Source organism: Protopterus annectens, chromosome 16.part0 (assembly GCF_019279795.1).
Source record: "Protopterus annectens isolate FY-2018-M chromosome 16.part0, PAN1.0, whole genome shotgun sequence".
In the NCBI taxonomy this organism is placed as follows: Eukaryota; Metazoa; Chordata; order Ceratodontiformes; family Protopteridae; genus Protopterus; species Protopterus annectens.
The window spans coordinates 635,960,328-635,987,974 of NC_056750.1; the positions used below are offsets into that span (position 1 = coordinate 635,960,328).

Below are 27,647 nucleotides of genomic sequence, written 5' to 3' on the forward strand. Positions count from 1 at the left end.
GCAGTAAAAAAGATTTAATTCAGTAAGTGTTTCTGCCAAAGATGCTGTAAATCTGGAACAAAATTCAAGGCTAATTTTAAAGTCCTGACGTTCATCATTTTAAATATAATCCAATACGTTCCATATTTTAAAAGAATTGTCTAAATTGCATTTGGCATCCATAATGAACTTATTCTCCTTCCTCTTCCCCTCAAGTGTCTATAACTCCTCCATGTGTTGTCATTCATTCATTGGTTAGCCCTGTTCCTGTTGCCCTAAAGAAAACTCCTGTTTGGCTGGAATCACCTTTTATTAACTCTTGGCCAACGTCTCTCATCTCTGCAGCTTTGGCCATTTGTGAGTATCTAAAGAAATATCAACATCATTTCCATTCTTTTGTTACCCTACATTAGGTGCCTTAGAATTGACAGACATTTTAGCCTCATTAATACCAGCAAACCTAGATCTTACATATTTAAGCAGAAACATACTAAATGTAGTCGTGGACTGATAATCTTTCCAAATTAATTTTATTGATTTTTTTTCCCTTAACAGTTAGCTTCTTTTTGTATATTCTTTCAATTGTGATTTCATAATGTGCTGTTCAAAATTCTTTACTGATCTAAATGAGGCTATGTTGTCTATGTCTTCATTTGAATGAAACAAGGTTTTGCCATTGTATCTCAACAGAATGTCAATGACTTCCAACCCCTTTTAATTAAAAATTGTGATCTGATGTTGTCCTTTTCATTCTCCTTTCGATTAAAAATTGTGATCTGATGTTATCCTTTTAATTCTTCCTCAATGAATGGGTTACGGATCCGATCCTCAGATCTGACTCCGCTGCATACTTCAGAATTTGGATCCAACTCTTGAGCTCCTCCCTCTACCCAAAATTCCTAGTCCATTCTCAATACCTTAGATCTCATTTTCCATCAGTGTGCTCAGACATAGGTTCCTCCTCTCACAACATTTTGTTGAGTTTCAACAACTTTTTCGTAAGTGAAAATTTAGCCTTCCCATCTAAAATTTCCATCTGTTACTATTATAACCTCCCTCTTAGTTTCTGTTTTCCCTTTTCTGTGTTAGGAAAGTAGTTTCTATATTTTTATAGTATATTTCTAATTTACAATAGTTGCTAATTTTTTTCTTACTGTATCCACTCTGTCCTTCCAACCTTTTTTAAAGGGTAATTTTTAATTACCATTGTTGGTAATATTTTCTTTCTATACTATTTTCTTAAAAAAAGTCTTGTTTGTCATCCTTTCCTTCTACTGTCATGGCTAACAAGTCAACAGGTTTTAAAAATGCATGTTTTATGGGCATAAAATCCCTAACTCGGATGCCCACAGGGAATGTGTATATTGTCTTGGAGCAGGCCATCTTAACACCATCTGCTCAGTCTGTGCAGCCATCAATACAAGGTATTTAGCTGACAGATGTAGTAAACTGATACTTAGGGGTGTACTTCCTTCTTCAACTACATCTTTTTCAGAAGCTCAAACCATGAATAGAACCTCAAAAACTCATTTGGAGCATAGAAATGATTCTCTGCCAAAGTCCCCCAGGACTTCTTTGGAACTGCCACAAAAAATTCAAAAACATTGGATCCAATTTTATCGGACTTGAAAGTATGCACTCCAGATGCAAAATCATCAGATGCTAAAACTTTGGATCTGATTATTATATTGGCAAGCCCTACAGCTTAGGTTTTGGATTCCAGGCCTTTGTATCCAAAACCTAGTACATCATATACTCCAAGAGCTCACTCCCCAGAGTTCCTGTTGGATCTGGTCTCCCCTAGACTCCATTCCTCCTTTATGCAAAGTCCCAAAAAGCACTCTAATCCCCAGTCTAATACATCCTCCAGGCCCTCCAGAAATCTTTCCGAAGTTAACATGGATAGGATGATGCAAATGTTCCTCAGAGCTCAGATCCAGATGGGGGTTATCTCAGCTCCATCCCCTGTTCAATCTGTGAGTCTTCCAGTCACTACTCACACAGTGTTATCTCCTTCTTTGATCCATCCTTTGGTTTTGGAGCCACAGTATTTGACAGCTCCCAGAGTTCCAGAGTCAAATCCAGAGAGAATTATTTCCTTGACTCCAACTGCATCCCTGACCAGTTCTGCTCCTATTCCTTTGCATCAGAATGGGTCCCAGGGCCCAGGGTCTACTGCAATTCTGCCTTTCTACACTTTTGAGTTTATCTGTCGTACCACTGCTGGTATTTCTATCCTTTATACCCTTTATTTAGGGTAGTCTTTTTACCACCGCTGATATTTTCTGTGTATAAAAAAAAAACTTTCTTACTTTTCTTTGCTCCTTTTTATTACCATAGGAAAATGTCTGAGAAAGCCTCCTTGGGCTTTAAAAGATGTACAGAATACAGAATGCAGACATAAAATAACACTTTCCGATTCTCATGCATCATGTGTGTATTATTTAGGCCCTCAGCACCTCAATTTTTAATGCAAGATTTGTCAGGGATTTAATCCTAGGGCCTTGGCTGACTGGAAGAATAAATAAATATTAAAGGACTTCTTCTTTTTTCTGAAGCCTTATTTGGGGCTGAACCCCCCACCCCAAACATAAGGCAAAAGAGTCTTCCAAACCTTCTGGATCCTCTACACCACCCAAAGATCCCACCACTGAACCAACAAGGAAAAAGGCCAAAAAAATCAGATCTGAAACCTACTCCTGCATCGGTGTCTGACAATAAGTCAGCTTCATCGGATGTGACTTTCTCTGATTGGAAGCTGTTACCAAGGGCAACATACTTCCCTTTCCTTGATCCAGTACCAGCACACATACCTTCTCCCTTCCAGGAAATATGTTGATGCTTAAAATCCCCTTCACTGGTATCTTCTCATTCTTCCAGGAGTCTCAATGAGGCAGATGTGGCCAGGATGATGAGGAAATTCCTCTCCATGCAAATACAGATGGCAGTTATTCCCCATCTGATCAGGAAGTCTTTATAAGCACTACACCATGCTTTTTGGCTCCTTCACCAATCTGGCCAGTTGTTTTGGTACCCTTGGATCTGAGTCTTCTGGGACCATTGACTTTGGATCCAAAGATATTAGTCTCTACAGATATTAGGCTTACCCTGAGTGTTCTGGCTCCTACTGTTTTGAATCTGGATGACTTTTGGAGCTGAGGTGTCCCTGTCAGATCCAAGGTATTAGACTTGCCTCTGAATTTTTCAGAGCCACCTCTGCTCCTTGTAGTTTCAGCACTGGATAGCTTGTCTCCGACATCTGACTTTGGTAGTTTGCCTTTGGGGCAGGGGGAACTGAGGGGTCAGAGGCTTGGTTTCTTGGCTCCATCAGCTCCCTTCTCCCCAGAACGGTCTGCCTTTGAGGTAGTGGAGAGAGTATTTTCTGCAACTGCAGGATGGATGGCTCCTCCTCACTCAGATCATCAATATGGGTCCCACATGTCTTTACATGTTGAGCATCATTATCCTGGTTCTCAGGGAAGTCTACCCAAAGTCTCCAGGATACCCAGCCGGGTATTACTGTTTCTTCCAATACCTCTCTGGAACATCTCATGAAAGAGGTCCCTAGGAAGAGGAAGTGGAAGAGGAAGCACTTGGATTCCTCTCAGGAGTCTGTCACCAAAGACACTGATTTTGAAGAAGGAGAAGAGTCCGCAAGATCACCACCTGAAGACATCTCCTTTGGAGACATACTTGACATCCTTAAGCAAAAAGGTGGTTGGTTAGTCCAAAACCCTTCCTTGGAGGAGTCATTGTTCCTGTAGGCTTTTGGACCTGGCCCATCTACCTCCTGGGTGATTTCACCTACAGATTAACTCATTGATTTGGTCTCTTAGCATGTGTGGACGGAACCAGACACAGCTGAGTTAATTCCCAAGAGACTGGACTGGATTCTGGTACCACTGTATGCAGGGAATTTTGAGCATGGGAGTACCCTTAGATGCCAAGGTTGTGGTGGTGGCCACTAAAAAAGAACTCACAGGAAAGAGTTTGTGTCCATTCCCCCTAACAGGGAGTCTAGGGCACTGGCCAGTTTTGGGAAGTGTGTGTATGCTTCAGTGGCATTTGCTCTCAGATCGCTGAACTACTTAGCCTATTTTACAAGATTTCAAAGGGATTTGATAAAGGAACTATCAAATTCTTTCAGGATCCACCACTGCTGAGACTCAGGCTTCTGTGGCATCCCAGTTGGCTACCCTATTATCGATTATTAACTCTTGGAGGCTTTTGGGCCTGGCCCATCTACCTCCTGGGTGATTCCACCTACAGATTAACTCATTGATTTGGTCTCTTAGCATGTGTGGAAGGAACACGACACAGCTGAGTTAATTCCCAAGAGACTGGACTGGATTCAGGTACCACTGTACGCAGGGAATTTTGAGCATGGGAGTACCCTTAGATGCCATGGTTGTGGTGGCGGCCACTAAAAAGGAACTCACAGGAAAGAGTTTGTGTCCATTCCCCCTAACAGGGAGTCTAGGGCACTGAACAGATTTGGGAAGTGTGTGTATGCTTCAGTGGCATTTCCTCTCAGATCGCTGAACTACTTAGCCCATTTCACAAGATTTCAAAGGGATTTGATAAAGGAACTATCAAATTCTTTCAGGAGCCACCACTACTGAGACTCAGGCTTCTGTGGCATCCCAGTTGGCTACCCTATTATCGATTACTAACTCATCCATGAGGCTTATCTTACATGTGGTTGAAGGTACCTCTAGGGTTGGAGGGTTCAGGCATATTAATAAAGAGGCATGCATGGATGCACTTGTCTGATTTTGCAGAGCCCTTCAAGTCCTCATTTGTCAATGCTCCTTTTGATGGCAGTCCTCTGTTTGGCCCAAAAGTGAAAGATACATGCTGCAGATGTGAAAAGGATAGAAAGACCCAGTCTGCAGTGGTCATATATTTTTCAATTCCTCAAAGGACCTTCACAAGGAATCAGTGAGGTGATCCAAAGATGTGGTTCAGGAAGTCTGAAGGTCCTTTCCAAGATCCATGTGGAGACAGTTCCCCTAGGGGCAGAGGGGGAACTCAAATGAAAGACACCACTCTTGTAGCAGAGGAGGCCTGTAGAACCAGAGGTCCAGAGATTCATTTTCTGATAACCCTATCAGCAGTTCTGAAAGGCAGCCCAATTGTCCCCCTCTAGAGGCAGTATGGGGTCATTTGTCTGTGCACCACAGAGCCTGGCTAGAAATCAAAAAAATACTTGAGTGCAGAGAATTATATCCAAAGGTTATATAATTCTCTTTTTCCTTCCACCTCTACCTCTGTACAACTTTCCCAATGTACCACCTAATCAGAGAAAATCAGCAGCAATAGAAATTCAAAAATTGCTAAAAAAACAGTCAGCCAAGAAGCCCCACCAGACCAAATAGAATCTGGAACTTTCTCAAGATTCTTTTTAGCAGCAAAGAAAACAGGGGACTGGAGACCAATTTTGGATCTCCATATCTTGAACAAGTCAGTTCAACACACAGAGTTTCAGATGGTCACGTTCAGTCCATTCTGCCCTTTTTTGACAAAGGATGACTGGAAGTACTTAAAAGACTTTCAGGATGTGTACTATCATATAAAAATGAACAGACAATCCAGAAGGTATATACACGTCTGGCTGGGAGCCAGTCACTATCAGTTCAGGGCACTACCCTTTGGCCTCATCACAGCCACCAGGCTATTCTTCAAACGTATGGCAGTGGTAGCAGCTCACTTGAGACTACAGGGATTCCTGGTATTTCCGTATTTATATAACTGGCTTATTACTGCCCTGACCAGGAATCTACAAGTACAAGCATGGGATAAGGTGCTCCACACTTGCTCCAACATGAGGATAACCATAATCTACAATGTCTCATTTGGAACCATCTCAGACACTGGAATTCATAGGAGCAGTGTTCAATACGGAATCAATAACTTCTTCTCCACTCTCATAGGATCATAGGAATTTACTATGCTATTGGCCCTAAGGCCCTTATAAGCCTAGCCAAGAGTTTAGCTCATGTTTAGACAACTTAGCACTCAAAGCCCCTGTCCAGCAGGGACACAGGTTGAATCCTAGGGATGTATTTTCTGTTTCCAATCCAGTTATCCAGGTTGTGCTAAAAGTGATAATGAGGTACTCTGCTTGACATGGAAGGGGTGTCTATTTCACAGATGGGGGAGTCTCTAGGACACAGATCTGTCCTGCCAACAACTCCTATTGATGTCACAGACCAGGTTGAGGTCAGACATGCGGGTTACTCGAGTGAAGATTGACTTCCAGATATGCAGCAGTCCCGTCAAGGCGGGGTCTGAGATTGCTTTGTATGCCAGACAGAGGTCACCTCTGAGGAGTCTGTATGAAATTGAGTAGAGGGACAGGGCTGGATTCTTCTGGTGGGGAGCCTCTGTGGTCTCTCCAGTTGCTGCATCTGTTTTGCGAGCTGCATGCCGAAGAGGGGTGTTGTAGTCAATAATTGGCCTTATAAGGGAAGAATACAGGGATATTATGACCTCCTTGTCCCTGGATGAGATACCCATACTTATGAGATGCATCATATAGAAAGCTTTCTGTGCAATGGAAGCAACATGGTGGTCAAAAGTCAGGTTGCTATCAACCTGAGTGCCCAAATCCCTCACAACTGATTGCATGCTTAGGACATTGTTATTAATGTGATAATATGTAGGCAACATCACTCTCCCCAAACAGGATGATGATGCATTTTTTGGCATTCAACTTGAGGCCATGTTTCTGGTTCCAGTCATTTGTCTGGGTAAGACCCTCTTGGAGGACATCCACACCAATTGAGGAATTGATGACTGTGCCCAGCTTGTAGTCATCTGCAAACTTGGTCAGCCATAGAGCACTGGTTTTGGCCTGCACCTCAGAGAAGTATATCCCGAATAACAGAGGCCCCAAGACCGATCTCTGGGGTACGCCACTCATTACCGGTCTACTGCTTGAGGTGGCTTCCCCTATTTTGATTAGGTGGGTTCTATCAATGAGCCAGTTTGCTACCCATCTGATAACATATGGATTAATACCTAGTTGAGAGAGTTTGTCTACTATGCCCAAGTGGGGAATAGTGTCGAAGGCCTTGGCCAGGTCAAGGTAGGGGGTGTGCACTATCTTCCCCTCGTCCATGGCTATGGTGACTATCTCAAAGAAGTCGACTAGATTTAACAGACATAACTTCCCCTTGACAGAGCCAAACTGTGTTGGGGTCAAGTGTTTGGAGGTTGCCAATGTCCCTGTTAATGAGGTCATTGATAATCCATTCCATGGCCTTGCAGATCAGGCTAGTTAGGCTGATGGGCCTTTAATTTTCCAGACTGGTGGACACTCCACCTTTGTGTAAAGCGATAACAGTGGCTGTCCTCCACTCGGCTGGGACAAAGCCGGTACTCAGGCTTTGGTTGAATAGGGTGCCTAATGGTGCTGCAAGTTCATGCCTTATGCCTGAGTTCATGTAGAATGCAGCCTGGGATGTTATCGGGTCCCATGGAGGCTGTATTTTTTGCCTTTGAAAGGGTAGTAATGACCTGTTTCCCTAGAGATAAGGGGGGAGGTCCTGATTTACTGATGGGGGGGACAGAGGGGTGAAGTTTTCACTGAATCTCTCAGCCAGTAGGTTGGCTGTATCTACAGCATTTGTGTATGTGGTATCCTTGACCACCAGTTCTGAACAGATCTGGGTGCTTTTTTTTGAGACTGTGGGCATATATAAAGAAGGCCTTATGATTGTCTCTAGTAGATGTGGCCAATTTGGACTCTAATTTGGCTTTAGAGGATTTCACTAGTGCTTTTATTTGCTTATTTAGGCTAAGAAGAGATTGCTTCCAATTGGGCATCTGCTCCTTCTTGGTCCTGGACAGCAAGTTTTTCCTTTTGTTATATAGTTTATGAATTGCAGATGTCCACCAGACAGGTTTACTCTTCCTTGCAGAGGATGATTTTGTCCTGTCAGGTATTCCTGATTCCATGTATCTATATAAGTGCTTGTACAGTACTTTGGTGTAAATTTGGACATTGGTGCCAGTTCCAACAGAAGGGAGGGGGCTGTGAAGCTGTTTATACCATCCCTCATGAGGTTGTAATCAGCTTTGGAGAAGTTTTTTGTTTGACCCTAGCTAGAGGGGGGGGGGGGTTAGGGGAGATGTTGACTTCAAAAGTGACCACTTTATGGTCGGATCTTACCAGGGAGCATGATACTGGTTGGGTGCTGCAGTGGTTACTCATGTTGGTTAATACCAAGTCCAAGATATTATCACCTCTTGTGGGGGTATCATTTAGCTGTTCCAAGGCATTTGTATTGATAAAATCAAAGAATCTCTGGGCATTTGCATTCTGGCATGAATAGTTTTTCCAGTCTATGGTTGGGTAGTTAAAGTCACCCAGGATCAGGGTAAAGGGTTGAATCTTGATAGATTCAAAGAGGTCCAGATGGGTGGAGTGGGCATCCTGAGTCAAATTCGGGGGCCTCTAGCTAGCTATGATTTGAATAGGGGTCTTGTCAATGTTTAACTGCACCTGGAGTGTTTCCTGTGTGTCATACTGTTAGACCAGCCTGGAGGTGTGAGTGTGTCTTTAATATACAGTGAAACTCCACCTCATTTGGCTTTGCTGCCCACAGTTTGGGATCTGAATGCATGATACAATGAGTAACCAGCTAAGGCTGGGGTGCTCTCCGCAGTTTTGAACCAGGTTTCTGTGACTGCACAAATGTCAACATCTTCCAGGGTTAAGAATGCTTGCAATGAGTGCAGTTTCATGTTTAGAATTCTAGCGTTTAGCAGCATTACCTTTAGTTTGCATTTTGTTGAAATGTTTATGTTGGTTTTATCGGCATCAGGACTTTTCCTAAAAAAGGCACTATGGGGGAGGCAAGGGCCTTTGCCAGAAGCCTTAAGCCCAAGTGAGACAGATGCAGGCCATCTCTAGCAAAGCATTGTGGTCTGTTGATTATATCTTCCCAGGCTGTCAGGTACTGGATCCCCCCCTGGAAAGACACCAGAAACTAAGCCAGTTGTTAAAGTCAATCATTTTCTGTTTGTATTGAGGCATCATTCTGGGTGATGGTACAATGCTGCTTAAGGCTAGGGACAAACCTGCCTGGGACACATATTCACTGAGCTCAATTATGTCTCTCTTCATATAGTCCAGGGAGGTTTGTCTCAAGTCGTTTACCCCAACATGGACTATGACAGAGTCATAACAGTACCTGTTGTTGAGAGACTTGAATGCATGTGTAAGATGGCAGATTCTGGCACCTGACAGACAACTAATCGTGACTTTCCCCTTATCCAGCCTGGTAAGAGGCACATCTGTGTGTCTCACAATGGAGTCTCCTATGACTAATATGTTGGGTTTATGGTTAGGCCTTTGTGGTTGCAAGATACAGGTTTGTGGACTATGAGTGGTGTGTAGTGTGGAGTGTTGTGGAGTTCATGTGTGTTTTTGCCTCTGAGGTTTCCTTTGTTTGGAGAACCTCCACATATGTAGGTGTGTGTTGTGTAGTTGAGGGTAGTGTTTGAGGTATAGTGATTGTGTTAATAGCCTTCTCAGTGCCAGATATACTGGCTTGTGAGGGAGAGAGCACAGACTCTAGGTTCTTAATGTAACTCTCACAAATTGTGTTCCTAGCTGGTAATAGCAGATGGTTGTCTGTGTACATGAAACAGTTGCTACACTGTCTCAGGATGCCCATATCAACCAGGCTGGCAGGAGAAACTGCAGAAAATTGTCCATCCATATTTGTCAGAATTTGAGGGAGAAAGGCTAGGGAGAGCTAAGGGATAGGCCTATAGCCAAGTGCTTAGACTAAAACTAAGAGGCTTACAATAATACTTACAATTTACACAGGCTAAAAACAAGCAGTAATAAATGCATCAGAAAAGATGCAATTGAACACTTTAGAGAACAAGTAGCTGAAAAAACAAGACAAAGTAATAGAGTATGAAACACAAATAATGTAAAAGCAGCTTATTTTTTTTTTTAGAGTGGGAAGGGAGAAAGGGAGAACAGAAGATAATTCAATGTAAAGAAACTATGGGGTTGGCCTTCCCAAATGCTCTTTCTGTATTAAGTAGAATGAGCTAATGAGACTGGACTGGGAGGAGTGTCCCAGATCAAATTCACAGTAGGGGTGGGCAAATGCAAAGCCACCAAGTTTAAGAACAAGACAAGAATAGGGAGAGGGGGTGGGGAATTATGCTACATCTACTAGCTAAACTAGTACAGGCAGAAAACACTACATAAATGTTTATCCCAGCAGAAAAACAGCAGTGAGACACTAAAGGAAAGTTTTAAACAGAAAAAGGAGCAAGGAGAATCTAGAGAAGACTTTTCACTGCAAACAAATCAGTTATATAATACACTCCTTGGCAAGAAAAACAGAACAACAAACAGATGCTTAACGAAAGGAGAACATTTCCAATTAATACCTTTCACACAGTGAAACTAGCTAAATAAGCTTTACAAAAAGTGAGGCAATAACAAAAGTGATTTAAAAGGCCCAGTAAGACAGTAGAACAGTGCAGATTAGTTTATAGCAATAACATACAGTAAAATGTAGGCAGCATACAATAAACAATGCAATAAAAAGTAGACAGTGGACAATAAAAAGTGCAATAAATGGTAAGAATAAGCAATAACTAGTAAAAAAAAAAAATAAGCAAGAAAACATGATACTTACTGTTTTATATAACATATCAGAGTTGTGGTCAGTGCCCCTCCTCCATTTAGCTCAGTGTGAAATAGCAGAAACACTCACAAAGGTAAATCTTAAATAACAGAAGGTTGAAACCTGAAACAACTTAAAAAAAGCTCAAAAAAAACAACAAGGTGCTTACTCCAAGCTCTAGACATGGCAATCTTTACCAGCCAGAGGCCAATCAACACTATACTCTCACCAAAATGGAGAATGGCTTCTGCTAATCCAAGATGGCCTGGAAAATGTGTTCAGAACACACAGCCACTGCAAACAAATGTCTAGGCCCAGAGACAACAGTCCAGAAAATGGACAATGCTACAGCTACTTGCTACACTATTTTAGGCAGAAAATACTAGAGAAATGTTTATCCCAGCATGAAAACAGTAGTGACACACTAAATGAAAGTTTTAAATAGAAAAAGGAACAAGGCGACTCTAGAGAATGCTTTTAACTGCAAAAATAAAATAAGTTATATGACATTAATTATCAGATTCCGGGTCAAGAAAATAATATTCAGTACCACAATTTCAGATCAACTGATTCTACAAGCCCTAGGGTTAATGTCAGCAGCCATAATTCTAGTTCCCCTTGCAAGATTTCATATGAGAATTTTTCAGTGGATACTGTCAACACAGTGGTCAGTTTTTTATCACCCCATGTCAGCACAAATAAAAATAACCAGTGCATGCAAGAAATACCTTAGGTGGTGGATTCAATCAGATCAACTTTTACAAGGTCACCCCTTCATTCTCCCTCATTCCAAGGCTTTAGTGACCACGGACACATCCAAGATTGAGTGGGGGCACTTCCTGGGAAAGATAGTCCAAGGCACTTGGTTCCCCGCAGAGGTCAAAATGCATATCAATGTTCTGGAAATTAGAGCAGTACTGTTAGCATTGCAGGCATTCCAAGATGGTCTCCTTTTCGGGACAATTGTGATTCAAATGGACAACATGTCAGTAGTTTGGTATATCAACATACAAGAGGGAATTAGGTCTTACCCCTTGTGTAAAGAAGCCCTCAGGGTTGGCAATGGGTGATCTCATTCAACCGTTTTCTAATAGCAATATACATTCTGGGGAAGTCAACAGCAAAGTGACATATATGATTTTCAGTCAATGGGCCAGCCTTGCTGCAATCTTTTTGCATCTCTTCTAAACAATAAGTGCAGCAGCTTCTTTGTCCTAATCCCAGCACAGGGGAAATCACCGACAGATGCTCTTCTCCATGATTGGCCTCCCAGTCTTCTCTATGAGTATCCTCCGATTCTCCTAATTCCCAAATTTCTACAGAAAGCTGTCCAGTTTAAGGGCAGGGTTATCCTCATTGCACCTTACTGGCCTTGACAGATTTTATCATCCTTCTTTTAGCCTCTCCTACTGTACCCACCTTGGATTCTGGATCCAATTCCAGACCTCCTGTCTTACATGGCAGGCATGACATATCTGGATATTTCAAACCTCAAGCTAGCAGCTTAGTTTCTCCAGTTCTCTTGATAGCCAGACAACTGATGCTGTCTTCCCCTGATTGCCACATACTGTACCTTTATCTTCACATAATGCTTCCACAAGAAAACATTTGAGCAGAAACACATTGACCCTTTTTTCAGCTCCAGTACAAATTGTCCTAGTATTTTTGGCAACAATTTTTAATGAGGGGGCTAGCTCCTCAATAATCAAAGTCCAGTTAGCAGCAATTCATAATTTTACACTGGATTTGACAAGTCTTCCTGGGCTTCATCTAAACTTTGTAAAGCCTTTTTAAGAGGCATCCTACTGCTCAGACCACCTTAAAAAGATCCTGCACCACCATGGGATTTAAATTTGGTGGTACATACCTTAATTCAATCCCCATTCGAACCAGCAGCTAAATGTGAACTTAAATTCTTGACATGGAAAACTATTTTTCTAGTGGCCATTACTTCTGCTAGTAGAATCTCAGAACTTCAAGCTTTATCATCTAAACCTCCTTACTTGAATTTTCAGAAGGACAGAGTGACATTACGTATCAACGTTTCTATCCTTCCTAAGGTGGAGTCCGAATCCAATATCAGTCAGTCAAATAATTTACCAGTTTTCTTTCCTAAATTTTCAAACAAAGGTGAATATATGTTATATTTATTGGATGTTCACAGACAATTACATTTTTATTTACATAAAAGGAAAGAGATCAGAAAAAAAATACCCATTATTTGTATCCTTTGTACATTCAAAATTAGGCAAACCAATTGCAAAGGTCACTTTAGCCAAATGGCTGACGATTTGTATGATGTTTATTTACAGCAAACTGAGCATAACCTTACCAAAACCTATAAGAGCACATTCGACAATATCTATGACAACTTCCACAGTATTTCTTTCTAAAGCTTACCATGGATGATATATGTGCAGGTGCAATGTGGATGAATCCTCATACTTTTATCACTCATTACAAATTCAATCTGGTCTCTAGGGGAAGAGCAGCCTTTGATTCAACTGTGCTCAGGACTATACTTCCTTAGATTCGATCTGGGAATTTAGGTAGTTGGGGACTCTGTCCCAGTGGTTGAGGAATAAATGAAAATTGACAACATCAGCTAAAGAAGTTATGTACTCACCATAACGTTCCATCTGTACTGTTCATTTTCATTCTTCCTCACCTTACCACCCACCAGCCTCCATTCCTTTTCTTATTTCACTTCTGGAAGATTGAGAAGCTAAAAAGACACAACTGTCCTTCAGACTGAGCTCCAGATAGGCTCTATATACTTAAGTATTTCCAAAAAAGTTTCATACCATATATATATATATATATATATATATATATATATATATATATATATGGATCTACTTTGTTTGGTCGATTTACATTTGGTCGAAAATGATTTCAGGCAGCCCACAATTGGTCGAATTTCATTTGGTTGATAATGAAATACAGCCCCTGCCCCACTGCAGTGTGACCCTGGAGTGAGAATATTAATTAAGGGGGGTGTGTGGGTTGTGGGAGGCATAGCCCCCCATGTAATTGTAGTGTATTCAGTGTTATATGAAGGTGTATCCATTAAAAATAAATTGATATATATATATATATATATATATATATATATATATATATATATATATATATATATATATATATATATATGTTTGGTAAAACCTATTTGCAAAATGTGGGGGACTATGCCCCCACACCCCCCAATGTGGGGGGCTGTGCCCTCCCTCCTTACTTAATATTCTCATTCCAGGTTGCACTGTAGTGGGGCAGGGGTTCTATTTCATTTTCGACCAAATGAGCTTGCAGTGAAGTGGGCTGCCTGAAATAATTTTCGACCAAATGAAATTCGACCAAATAAAGTAGAGCCATATATATATATATATATATATATATATATATATATATATATTTATATATATTTATTTTTCAATATATAACACCAAATAAGATCTGGGGAGTGTTAGGGCTGTTGCATTATGGGAAAGGAAAGAGCTTGAGAGTTTTTGGTGGCCATGAGTTTTAGTAACGGCCGAGTTGGAACCAAGGATCAGATCCGAATCCAGTGGCTGAGGAAGAATGAAAATGGACAACACAGATGGAATGTTATGGTAAGTACATTACTTCTTTTTGTTTTCCCTGTAATTTTCCATTAATATTCTAGACACCATGAATTCTTACAGTTGTATTTTGATTTTATGTAACACCCCCCCCCCCTAAATTTCCTTTAAAAAAATTGACTCATTTGTAAACATTGTGTGCATTCTTTTACATGCTGTGTGGGTAGTTTTGCCCAAATGCAGTCCTGACAGTACTACAGTTCATTTTCGTGAATCATGTTATTGTCATGACTGTGGACATGCAACATCAATACATTGCATTATATACAAGGTGAAAAAGAAAATGTAAATATATGCATGTATTGTATACAAAATGAATATCAGAGTTGGCAAGAGAGTATAAAAACAATAGCTGCATTACATTATATACAGAGTAAATGGCAAAACACAATATATACATGCATTATATATAAGGTGGATGTTAGAGCTGGCATGCTGAAAGAATCACAATGAAAAGTGAAGCCAGAACAAGCTGTGAAAACTAGGGTAGGAAGAGTTTAAGTTATATGACCACAGAGAGAGAGAGAGAGGGAGAGAGCAGTTGTATTGTTCTAGAGTCTTGTAACATGCTTTTAGTTCATATCAGAAAATGGGCTAAGAGGAATTATGTTTAAGAAAAGAAGAGAGAGATTCCCACAGATTGAGAAGGCATGGTCTGCGCATTGAAATCTAGTTTGGGGGATTTGGAGGAAAGGACCTGATTGGCTAACATTTATAAAATTATATGTTGATGCATCTCTGAATAGCCTGGAGGCTTGTGAGGGAAGGTCTCATTCCTAATAAGTTTAAACAGCTGAGAGATGAGTAGAAAGTCAGCATGTATTACTATTGTAAAGATTGGTTGCTTTAAATTATTATTACCTTGGAGCTATTCTCCCCGGGCTTCTACTGAAAAAGGGCACTTGTGCCCAATCAGACTTTACAGATGAATAAATGTCAATAAATTGATAAATGCTGTTTCACAGATAATCTTTCAGCTTTTTCAATTGCTTTGCAGTGGTGCTCTTTTTCTTGGGGGAGAGAGTGATGAATCTGTATATGGTATCTGGGATGGTTTGAATGGTAAATGCATTTCTTTTAAAGGCTGCAGCAATTTGAAAGAGACCATATTCTTGCTGAGCTATCAAGATACTTTTACCTACATCATTACTACAGAGTCTGGAAAGAAAAGGGGAGATCATATTAGCTCAGAAATGCTAATAATTATTCAATTCAAATTTCATGAACTCTAATCATACCCTGATATAGCAATGGAGTCCATTCCCATCATGGTATTAAACATCCAAAACACTTGGAGAAATTAAACCCAGAAGAAGAAGAAAGAGTTATTTTTTTGTATGCATAGACCAGGTGGAAATGGAAATTTAGGAAGGGGTCCAGTTAAATCCCTCAGTATTTGCAGATATACATCAAATTGTCATATGTAGAAATAACTGACACATAAAACATCAAACTGGAAAAATCAAAACTTTGGAATATCAACTAATGTAAAACATGTTTAAAACACATTTTTGCAGGGGAGAAAGCCCTCTGTGCCCATCACAGTTCTGGTTAATTATATATACTAACTCTGAAATGGCATTATAGCTACATGTAGGAAAAAATCCAGTAAACACCACTGAAGAACGCTGAACATAAGCTACATCCACATTTCATTGTTCCAGAGTTTAGATGTTTCTGGTTTGATGTTTACTGTGTCAGCTATTTCTGAAGTTGACATATTACGGTAGACCTGTATTTGAATGTATTGATTTCAATAGTGGTATTCAGATTGTTGAGAATTTTTAGAGGTCTAGAGATAGAAGTGAACTTTTACGTAGTACCAAAAAGCTTTATTTTTGTTTTAGAGGAGTTAAGCAATAATTGTTTATCATTGAATAAGGCTATAAAAATTGGCCTGAAATTCAAGTTCAAGGGAAGAGAGAGAATTTCTTGGAGCATAATAGGTCCATGTCATCAGAATAAAGCAGGAGAGGATGATAAGTTAAGTCAAATGGGAGTTTGTTAATTTAGATGGAAAAGAGGAGAGCTACTAGAATACATCCTTGCAGGATGCTGGAAAGGTTGAGGAGTTGTAATTCACCGAGAAGTGGCAGTTAGAGTAGTAGGTTTTGAACAGGGTAGTGTATCATCACTAATAACTATTTCACTGAGATGGACTAGGTGAACTGAGCGATTGGCAAAACCAAAGACTCCGGTGAGGTCAATAAAAATGGATCCAGTAATTAGGCATTTGTTTGTCCAAAAAGAATGTTGTCTGTGACTATCCAGATAGCTATGGATGTAGTGAGACTAGACAAAAAGCCATGCAGCTTTTAAGATAGAAAGTGGTACTGGCTGATGTATTGAGTGAGTTTTAAATCAAGTAATGTTTCCAGAATCTTTCTTAATTCAGGGAGGGTTAAAACAGGCTAGAAATCTGAGGTATTGGAGGGACTGAGTTTCTTAGGAAGATGTTTTACAATGGCATTGTTCCAGTTATTAGGCATAATATTAAATGTAATACATAGGTTGTAGATGTGTTTCAGTAGAGTTTTGATGTTATCTCTGCTGTGATAAATCAATCATGGTTTAAGGGGATGTTGGTACAAGGGGTCTGTCAATTTTAATCTGTTTAAGCAGTAGGTAGGTGTCCTTGCATGTGATAGTTTTGAAGTAGAATGAAGGGGTGTATGAAGGGATGGTGGGGGTGGCAGAAGCAGTTTGTAACTGACTAGAGTAAAGGATGGGAATGTTGCTGAAATGAGAATGAAAGTCAGAGACAGGAAATTGAGGGGATGTGGAATTCATGCAGGGAAGGTTAGTCCATACTGTAATATGGCTGTCTTCTTCCCAGATGTGTGTAGGTGATTCTTTCAGTGATGTTTGGTATGACTTCATCAAGTGCCTTTTATGATGGTGTATTGCTTCCCTGGCAACATTACACAGCAGAGTAGAGTGTTGTCTATTTAAGGTGTAGAAAGGGCTTTCTTAGAATACCATACCCTGCGTCTGAGTTGTAGAAAAGCTGTAAGCTTGTATGTTAACTAATTATTAGTTTTTGGTTTGCATAGTCTTTGGATTGCTGAGAAGCATGAGTTTTGCACATCATTCAGTATAGAGGTGAGTAGTTCTGCATCAGTTTTAAAGTTAGCTGACTTCAGAATTGATGTGTTACAGAAAAATATTACCTTTGATGGCATATGGATGATGGATATGGAAATGATAAGGCAGTGGTCACTGGAAGATGGTGGGTGAATGATGATGACTGAAATAAGAAACGGTTTGTTTGCTAATATGGGATCTAGGAGGGAATGGTGAGACATGTTTAGGTTGGGGCTAGGAGGTTAAGCTGTGAGCTAAGTGAGGTTTAACTGAATGAGAATAGCATTCAGGTAATTGGAAATGGGACTAAGCAGGTTGAGACTGAAGTCTTCAAGTGTTACGAGACTTTTATGTTATTTGTGGAGGAAATTATTTCTTTTAGTACGTTATTTAGCTTGGGAAGTGAAGACAGAGGTGGTAGATATGCTAGCATGTAATGTAGTATGATTTGCTTGGAGAAGGGAATATATATATATATATATATATATATATATATATATATATATATATATATATATATATATACATATATAAGCAGCCATTTAAAAGAAGTATCTGTGTTAGTGTTTCCTTGAGCAAGTGTGATTTGAACAGGAGGGGTTTTTCTGAGCCTGTTCTGGGGTCAAAAAAGTAGTTATAATCATGGGGAAAATTATGTAAGGATGGATTAATTGTTAGCCATAACCCATTATTCTGTGATACCATCTAAATCAAGCTTATGTACAGTAATTAAGTCATTGATCTGGTATGTTTTGTTTCTTATACTTTGTGAATTAAGTATGGCGTAGGAGAATGGAGATGGACCTGGGTTAACACTGATGTTACCTCAAAGAAGTAGTAGGAGCATGTAAGCTTGAGGAGATGCTTGGCCAGGTGTAGGACCAGATTACTGAATGATATATCTGTCTGTCTATCTGTTTGTCTAGATATGAGATGTTAGTAACTGATGATAGTTGGAATGGTAACTGTGGTATGATATGGTAATGGATGGAAGCTGACGGATATGTAGGGGCTGGTTAACTTTCATTGAAGAGAATAAAGCATAGTAGTATTAAGTAGAACTGAGTAAGGAACATACGTCTCAGTCTCTTAACACAAAAAATCTGGACAAATCCAAACATAATGGGGGACAAAGCCCTTAAAATATGGACACATTTTAAATACTACTCTTATAAACTTAGAAATTTGCTAGAACAGAATGTCTTGTTATCATGCATTTTCTGAAGGATATAAATTCTGAAACTCAAATGAATGTCATTATTTAGTGAATTCAGACCTTACTGATTTGCCTCAAAAATCCAGAAAATCACAAATTTTATGAGGAACAGACTAAAATACGAGAAAAAATCTGGACAGTCTGTGAAAATCTGTACAGTTGAGAGTATACGACAGAATTATAAGGACTGTTAGGAGAAATAGTAATTGTTGGTAGTAACAGGAATAAAAGTAGGTAGTTAGGACAGGATGTGGAGTAGAGAAAGATGAAACTATGCAGCAAGTGTATTAGTGTTGTATGTTATTGATGGAAAAGAGACATAGCAGGAGGAATGATGATAGTTGTTTGTTTGAGTGGTGGAAATTAGAATGTGTGTCTTTAAGGTGGGGTTATGTAGTTAGAAGTGTGAAGAAGAGAGAATAAATCTTATTAATAATCCTATTTTTGATGTGGTAGTATAGGTTTATATGGTTTTATATCATAACTTCGCATCGCGGAACATCGAACGCTCAAATGAGCGGAACATCGAATGCTCAAATGAGTGAATTTTCACATCATTGAAGTTCCTGGATTTATTTCACACTACAGTGAAGATCGGTAATTTTGCCCTTTCCTCACTGTAGTGAGACCTCGGATTAGGAATATATATTTTGCGGGGGGGTGTAGGGGGTGCAGCCCCCCACAATACAGTATTCGATTATGTGAACATTCGCTCATTTGAGCGTTTGATGTTCCATGATTTGATTATGTGATATAGACTCGGTTTATATCTGCATGGTGCAATGGTGCAGCAGTTGCCTCACAGCAAGAGGTTCTCCAGTTTAATTCTTGGCCAGGGTACCTTCTTTATGGAGTCTGCATGTTTCCCTGCATTCAAGTGGGTTTTCTCTGGGTGCTTTGGTTTCCTCCCACATTACAAAGACATGTAATTGGAGCATTTCTCCCAGGGCCTCCGCTGAAAATTTGCTCATTCCAAGTTGGACTTTCCCGGTAAAGAAAAGTTAAATAAATAAAACGAATAAATAAATAAATAAATAAATCTCTAGAGCAACTGTTTATTTTATCACAGATTCAGTTTGGGTGAAGGAATTCAAAGAGTGCAAGGTTATTCATAGCCCAGAAGGCTAATCCGATATCACCTCTCAGAGTGGGACAGGACTTCTAGTTTAGTAGCTGAGAGTACCAAGACTTGAGATCTTTTTGATGAGAAAACACTGAGAATTCTCAAACTGGAGTGCATTATATTCAGTGATGGCCCTGATAATGGCTAAATAAAGAGAGACTATAACTTCTTTGTACCTTGAGTTGATACCATGAAGGATAAGTTATGCATTGCAGAAGCATTTTCTAACCACTACAGAGATGGGGTGGCCAAAAAAAGAGTCTGTTATCAACATATGTATCCAAGTCCCTGATGACTGTGCCACATTTATGTGCAATGTTATCTATATAGAAAGCAGTAATGATGCTTGATTTACCAAAGAAATCTATGCTAAATTTCTTGAAGCTGAGGGTAAGTCCATTATTAAAATACCAAGCATTTGTTTGGTTTAGCCCTTGTTGCAGAATTTGAGTATCAGAATAGAATTTAATAATGGTCCTCAGTTTGCAGTCATCAGCAAATTTGGTTCACCATAGTACCTTAATATTGTCTTTTATGTTAGAAAAATATATACTAAAAAGGATGGGGTATAGGACTGACTCCTGCAAGAAAACACTAAATTTTCCTAATAGAGCAAGTACCCTTGGCTTTAGTAGTGTGGGTTCTGCCAAAGAACCATTTGCCTATATAGCAAAAAATGTATTGTTTAATGCTGAGTTAGGAGAGTTTGTCAATAATGCCAGCATGGGAGATAGTGTTAAAGGCCTTGGCAAGGTCCAGATTAGCAGTGCAGACTGTATGCCCATATACATGGCCTCTGTAACCCTTTTAAAGGACTCAGCCAGGTTGAGTAGGCATGATCTGCATTTTACAAAGCTGAACTAGTGTGTATCCAGGGATATAAGGTTGCTTATAACATTGTTCATTAGTCCGGGTGTAATATGTTCCATAGCCTTGCAGATAATACTAATGAGACTAACAGGCCTCTGATTTCCAATGTCAGTAGAGGGAACACCCTTTATGCATGGGAACCAAAGCTGCCATACTCCACACCTCAGGCATATAACCAGTGGAAAGGTTCAGGCTGAAGAGTTGATGGAGGGGTTTTGTTAGGTGGCACTTTATGCTTTCCAGAAGATATCCAGGGATGTCATCAGGACTCGTGTAAGTAGCATTTTTAATATTGGAAAATGCCAAAAGGACTTGGTTCAGATTGATCTCAGGAGAGGAGTATGAGGGGGAATGAAGGGAAAATGGGAGGGAGTGTGGACTGAAGGTAGATGAGAATTTGTCCACAAGAATATTAGCAATGTCATTGGGGTACCAGAAGAAGGTACCACATGAGAGAAGTTCAGTGCAGAATTGTTTGTTACTTCTAAGCATCCTAATATAGCTGAAGAAGGCTTTATGGTTGTCTTTTTAATTAGCTGAAACTGTAACTTCAGAGCTGGCCTTACATTTTCATATGTTTAGTTTGAGATACTTAACCCACTTTAAATCCCTTTTATAATGAAGATATTGTCATCTTTTATGGATGGCCAGAAACTTTTCCTTTATATTACTGAGTTTGTTGATATGGAAGTTCCACCATATGGATTTAGTTTCACACTTGTCATTATACTTATACAGGATTGGTATCAGTGCCTCAGTTGCAGGATTGGTACCAATGCCTCAATGCATATGTTCAAGCAGGACTAAATTCCGAACAGGCAGTGGTCTCAATTACAAGGCTTGCTGGTGAGTTATACCATTTTTGATTAGGAATAAGATCAGTAAAGAGTAAGTAAATGGATACAGAGTAATCCCTGAACGCAAACAAGCTACTACGGGTCACAAAGCAGGTTTCATAGAGAAGATCACTGAGAGATGGTCAGATTTGAATACAGAGGGATCAAAGTGCAGAATTGTGCATTTGGGATAAGCGTTTATGAAAGCAGCGCCAAAATAATTAATGCCTCTGGTGAATATGGGGGCTCTTTAATCAAATGTTCTTGCATTTATGAAGTAAGTCCAGAAATCCCTGGGAATATTTGCTGTTGGTAGTATATATTTGCCATTTTGTGTGCAATTAGTTGAGGGCACCCAAACGAAAGGTATTCTGCAAGCTCTGCCAGGGTCATAGACAGGGATCCCTAATTGGCATTAACATGCAATGAATTAATTAATATTAATTAATTGCCATCATAATTTTATTGAGTGTAACAGGGACTTCAACCAGTTCTAGGTATGTATTGTGTAAAATCTGGTGAGACAAAGGGAGTTGCAATCAAATTCCTAGCCATAACCTTACTCTCCACATAACCTTTACACTGATTTCAGCAGCAAAGGCTGTACTGTGGTGTTGAATTAGTGTATGTTGACTGTATGAATTAGTCTTGCACATTCTTCCTTTGATATAAAATGTGTCCTTTATAGCCCTATAGTAATTATGTCTTGTCATGAGGCTGCATACTATAACATGCTCTGAGCACAGATATTTCACTGTCTGCTGCAGCAGGGACTGGATTGTGGTACTTTGTTGGTCTATGTCTGTTGTCAGTTTCTGCTTTCAGATCAAAATCAAAATTACACTGACTAAAAATGCTAAACCTAAGCTTTTTACAGTTAAGTAATACAATAAACATATCAAATAAACTGTGAAATAAAGGGCAATTAAATTATAATAAAATAAATGTAAACAAGATTAACAGAGGAATTAGGTGATATTGTATTGTATGACAATAAACAAACAAATAATGTACGAAGTCTGCTATTTTAACAACTAATATAACAAAAATTTGAAAATTAAAGTTAGAAAAATAGTACATTCCATATTAATCCAAACACCACTGTAAGACAGCAAAACAGTATGCATGAGTCATTCCATTACTTAGGAACATCTGATGGTATAATGTAGAACACAAGAAATGGAAGCTGATAAGACCAGTCTGAATTGGATATTGATTGATCTACTTCAAGTGGAAAATAAATTTGAACATAGTCCTGCAAAACATAACCATGAATAAACAAAATACTTCTCACTGTCTTCCTCTTCTAAAGTTCAGAGCTCCTTGTATAAACTGCATTTTTTTGTACAGGAACATATTTAGTTCAATAGCATGCATTATGAAAATGTAAAGCCTTATATATTTTACACTGTAAGCACATACATCCAAAAATGCAACAGATTTCCATTTCAAGGTTTTCCTTGTCAATCCCTAACTAAGGAAGTCAGAGTAGGCTACTCCTAAGCATACCTCTCAATTGTACCGATTTTCACAGAATGTCCAGATTTGTGCCTCATAATTTTGGTCTGTTTCTTATAAAATTGAGGATTACTGGGAAATCTTTGGAAAATCAATAAGGGTTGAAATCATAAAATGACAGACATTTGAATTTCAGACATCATACCTCTCAAAAAATTCACTGTAATACAAAACCTGTTATTCTATCAACTTTCTAAGTTTGTAAGAACAATATTTAAAAAGTGTCCTTATTTTTGGGTCTTTGTTCCCCGTTATTTATGGCTTTGTCCAGATTTTTGCTCAAGAGGTTGAGAGGTATGTTCCTAAGTCTTTCATGAAACCTCGTGTAAAATAACTGCAACAGACAAATTGATGGACTTTTCACAGAGTATAATTTGTAGAATTATTTCATACACTGGATATGGCATATTTTATAGTCCAAGTGAGCTTCAAAATTTTCACCATGAGCTGGTGAAGGTTCACCATCACAGGTTATGCCAACAAAGGTACCTTTTCCAGTTAGGTTGGTTCATGAACAGCATTCTGGCCTATATATGTGGTGTGCTCCTCCCCTCTCCTCCCATGTTAATTGTACAGTAAACAACCATTTTCATAGTATTTGAGTTTATATAAAATATGGATGCTTATAATAAGCTTGTCCTACTATCAACTAATTAAATGTCATATTATCTTTGCCAAACAGCTGGATGGTTCTTGATCTTTGTTATGGTGCCGTTTGTGTTCTTTTGTGCCACTGAAAATTCGGGTGTGTGTCATGCTGTAGCTCAGGCTATGGCTTGTTTAAATTTTGAAAGCGGGCTTCAGAAAATGCAATAAAAGTGTTAAATGCTGCTTCGAGAGCACTTTACACCAGTTTTATTATGATGACCTAAGTTAATGTACATAAATGCATTTTAGATTTTCTTCCAATTGGTTGTTCATATTACTTGCATTTTGGTGTAGTTTGTATTTGTTGAAACTTTTTTGTGATAATGACTTGTGTTTTTTTCTTCTTTTGTTAATTATGCAAGTCTATTTCACTGCTGGACCTCCATCATCCAAACATTTGTGGATACAAAAATTTCTTCATCGAATGGGACAGTAAGGTAGGACAATCTGCATACATTTTATAGGTCATATCTTTCTAATGGTTGCTGTTCTATATCGGTACTTAATTTTGCCTCACTCTCAATGGCAGTTAGATGATAGTAGTCATGACTGGAAATGTGCTACTGCCTCATGCCTCTGCACCTTGGGATCAATGATCCAGCAATGAAGATGAACATTAAGAGTTTGCACAGAGACAGCAGGATGATGAGGGTATCAGAAAACTAAGTATAAAATTACCGTGTGCAGATACACACCCAAGTAATCAGCATCAAGTAAGAATTCTAATCTTTCTACTACCTGTCAAATCAGCTGAATCATAAGATATTGGTGGAAATATAATTTCCTTTGTTGTATGCAGCAATGAAAAAGAGGAATTCTCAGTCTTCAGTATCCAAGCTTTAGAGAGTATGGGATACATATAGTATGTTTTATGTTGCTGGTAAAATGTCTAGCATCTGAAGCAGGAGGAGTTTCCATTGCTATTCTATACATTATATTTATGTTTTCCTATATTACAATATGAAAAAATAAAATTTTTCTTTCTTAGTTCAAAAGCCTAAATATGGATTATTACCAACATTTTGGGCATATCAAATGAATGCTTTTATTCCTCATTCTGTCAGTTTTTCAGATACATTCTTGTTACAGAATGGAAATATTTCTGTTTGGATGCCTGCAGCATTCTAATTTCCATACTACACAGTACAATCTAGAGCTTCCAAACTGATAACCTGTCTATATTGATTTAAACAAAAATAAATAAATAAATAAATAAATATATATATATATATATATATATATATATATATAATATATATATATATATATATTTTTTTTTTCATAATGGTGTAAAAAAGCAGTACCAGTAGCGTATTATTTTTCTGTTTCTTATGGTATGTTCTATTTACAGCAGTTTACTGTTATATGATTCTGCTTGTATCAAGTCACTCAGTTATTATAGCAATAACCAATGACATGGGTGTGATATATTGAAGATTTACCCACGGATGGTGGGGTTTAATCACGAGGGCAAAGCCTGAGGGATTAAACAATGACAACCGTGGGTAAATCTTCAATATATCACACCACGGAGTCAGTTATTGCTATTATATAATCACATTATTTAATAAAAAATACTTACTTTTCTTAAATAATATCTTTGTATAATGGCTCCGTGGTGTTCTTCTGCTTTCCTCAGATAACCTGGTGCTTTTTCTGATGTACTGCACATGCGTATGTGACTTTCATTCTCACGTTTACTCAGTACATCAGTGCTATGTGAGAGCTGTTGTGTATAGGAAGCAATGGAAAAAGGAAGATCTCCATTGCTTTTTTTTTAAATTAAAAATAAAAAAGATACTGGGAGAGTTTGAATATAAAGGAGAGACAAGACATAGAAAATAAAAGGATAATCAGGTATGTTTCTCTAGTTTTGCATAACGTACCTGATTATCCTTTTATTTTTGTCTGACCCATCTCTGTCGTTGATTTCAAGTCTCTGGTTTTCTAAGTTTATTATTTTTTTTAAGTGTAAGAAAAGTGAATTTTTTATGGCATATACTAATAGAAGAAAGTCCGGGTGACCAGACCTTTTTCAAATGGTATATGCTCAGATTTACAACAGGCAAGCTGGTTGGACTGACCAATTAGTGTGCTCCTTTTTAAATGTTAATGGCCAGTTATTGTATAATATTCCATCACTCTGTTTATATTAATGAATCATTCAAATAAATTCAGATCTTTTGGAAAATTTTCCCCTGTAGCTCTAACTGTAAACATTTTTAACTGGCACTAATTTATATGTCTGTGTAAAGTTTTTAGATATTTTTGCTGTAGAAAGATGTAAATTAGGAAGTAAACATCAAAACAAACTGAAAGCTCACTTATACTTCAAACATTGTCATTCTTCTGTTTTCTATGAATGAAGTCCTTATAAGGTTAAAAGATGCTAAGAAAATTCTCAGTATTTAAATCAATCAGTCTGTTTTGCTCTTGGCTGGACAATTCTTGCACTTTTCAGTGCAACTGTGCACATTTTTTCTTAACAGTTATTTTTTCTATGTTTCTTTTCCTTTTTTACAGTGTTAATCAGTGCTTATGTGTATGTGATACAAATGAAGAAATTATTATGTCTAGCATATCACTGATTTATGAAGTTTCTTTCTTCTCTTCTTTGTTGTTGTGTCACCATCCAAATATTAGTTGGCACAGCTATATTGCCACACAGTATAATCTCACTGACACTGTACCACACAAATGGTTGTTGGGGAAAAGCAGAGGTGTAGCTAGTGATTGTGGTGCCTGGTGCCATACCCTGATCTGGCATCACCCTGAAACATACATTGAGGAACAAAAAATGCTTTTTTCTTTCCTTTTAAATGTAGCAAATTGCTGCTATAGTTTATACCACACACAGAGTGCTCAGTTTTATTAAAAAAAAAAAAAAAAAAACAAATCTTCAGCTCAAAATAAATAAAATAAAATCTTTCTATTTCACACTGTAGCAAAATGAAAAGAGCTAAAGCTAAAATGCAGCAAACAGATGCTGCAGTTTATGTCACACAGAGTGTTAAGCACTTTAGTTGTGCCCACAAATGCAACACCAGCTTTTGAATGCTGGTAATGCACTACACTGAAGACCAATTGTCATCTGCTGATCTTGCCCCATAGTATTTTGTGCCCAGGACAGCTGCTCCCTTCACCCCATCCTAGGTATGCTACAGGGAATAAGTCATGAATGTAGAAGTTGGGAGACTGGGAACAAGATGAAGAAGTAAACAACCTGTGGGAATGGGTCAGCAGCAAAGTACTCAGGAGAACAGACATGGGTATGAGGAAGAGGCAAAAATGTGAAAACACAAGAAGGCTGATGTGGTTTCTTAAGAATGTGAAACTAGCATTTATGGCAAAAGACTGGACCTACACTTACCTCTCAACCTCTTAGCACAAGGAATCTTGCAAAGTCTAAAATAATGGGAGGACAAAGGACCAAAAATAGACAGAGATTTTAAATATTGCTCTTGTAAATTTAGAAAGTTACTAGTATAACAGTATTTGTGTTAGCATGCATTTTCTGAAGGATATGAAGTCTGAAACTGAAATATATGTCATTATTTAGTGACTTCAATCATCAGTGATTTCCAGAAAATCACAAATTTTATGAGGAACAGATCAAAAATATGACACAAAAATCTGGAAAATCTGGACAGTTGAGAGGTATGGACCTACAAGAAGTGAAAAGTAGTGGGCGGAGAGGTGGAGGAGTCAGAATATAAGAAGGCTAGCAGAAAGGGAACAAAAGTGGTGAGGACAGGAAAGTTGAAAGTTGGAGGCAGGTTGGCAAAAGAGACTGACAGGGGAAATGGCTTTTTTATAAGTACAGAACAGCAAGGAGGAAGGGAGGGACAAAAGACTGTAAAAAACAAAGTTATTGTATGGATACCGTACTTTGATGTTTACAAAGGAAAGCAACAGTAGGGTGCCATATTGGGCGGGAGGAAGGGTAGGTTGGATATAACATTGGAAAGACACCAGTTTAGAAGTGGAGGACATTCAGAGAGAGAACTCACTTTCCTTAGGAAAAGATAAAACACAGGAACCACATGGGAAACCACTCAGACTCCTTAAAAATTTGGCCACTGTATTGGCAGA

General features: G+C 38.7%; 1 protein-coding gene across 1 annotated transcript in view; it reads left to right on the plus strand.

Moving 5' to 3' along the window:
- The window catches only part of STKLD1 (serine/threonine kinase like domain containing 1), a 636,164-nt gene that overhangs the window by 12,817 nt on the left and 595,700 nt on the right, over positions 1-27,647 (plus strand). Inside the window, exon 2 of the mRNA XM_044057819.1 lies at positions 23,918-23,992. The gene's annotated coding sequence lies outside the window, so the exon portion shown is untranslated. The remainder of the gene's footprint in view (positions 1-23,917; positions 23,993-27,647) is intronic.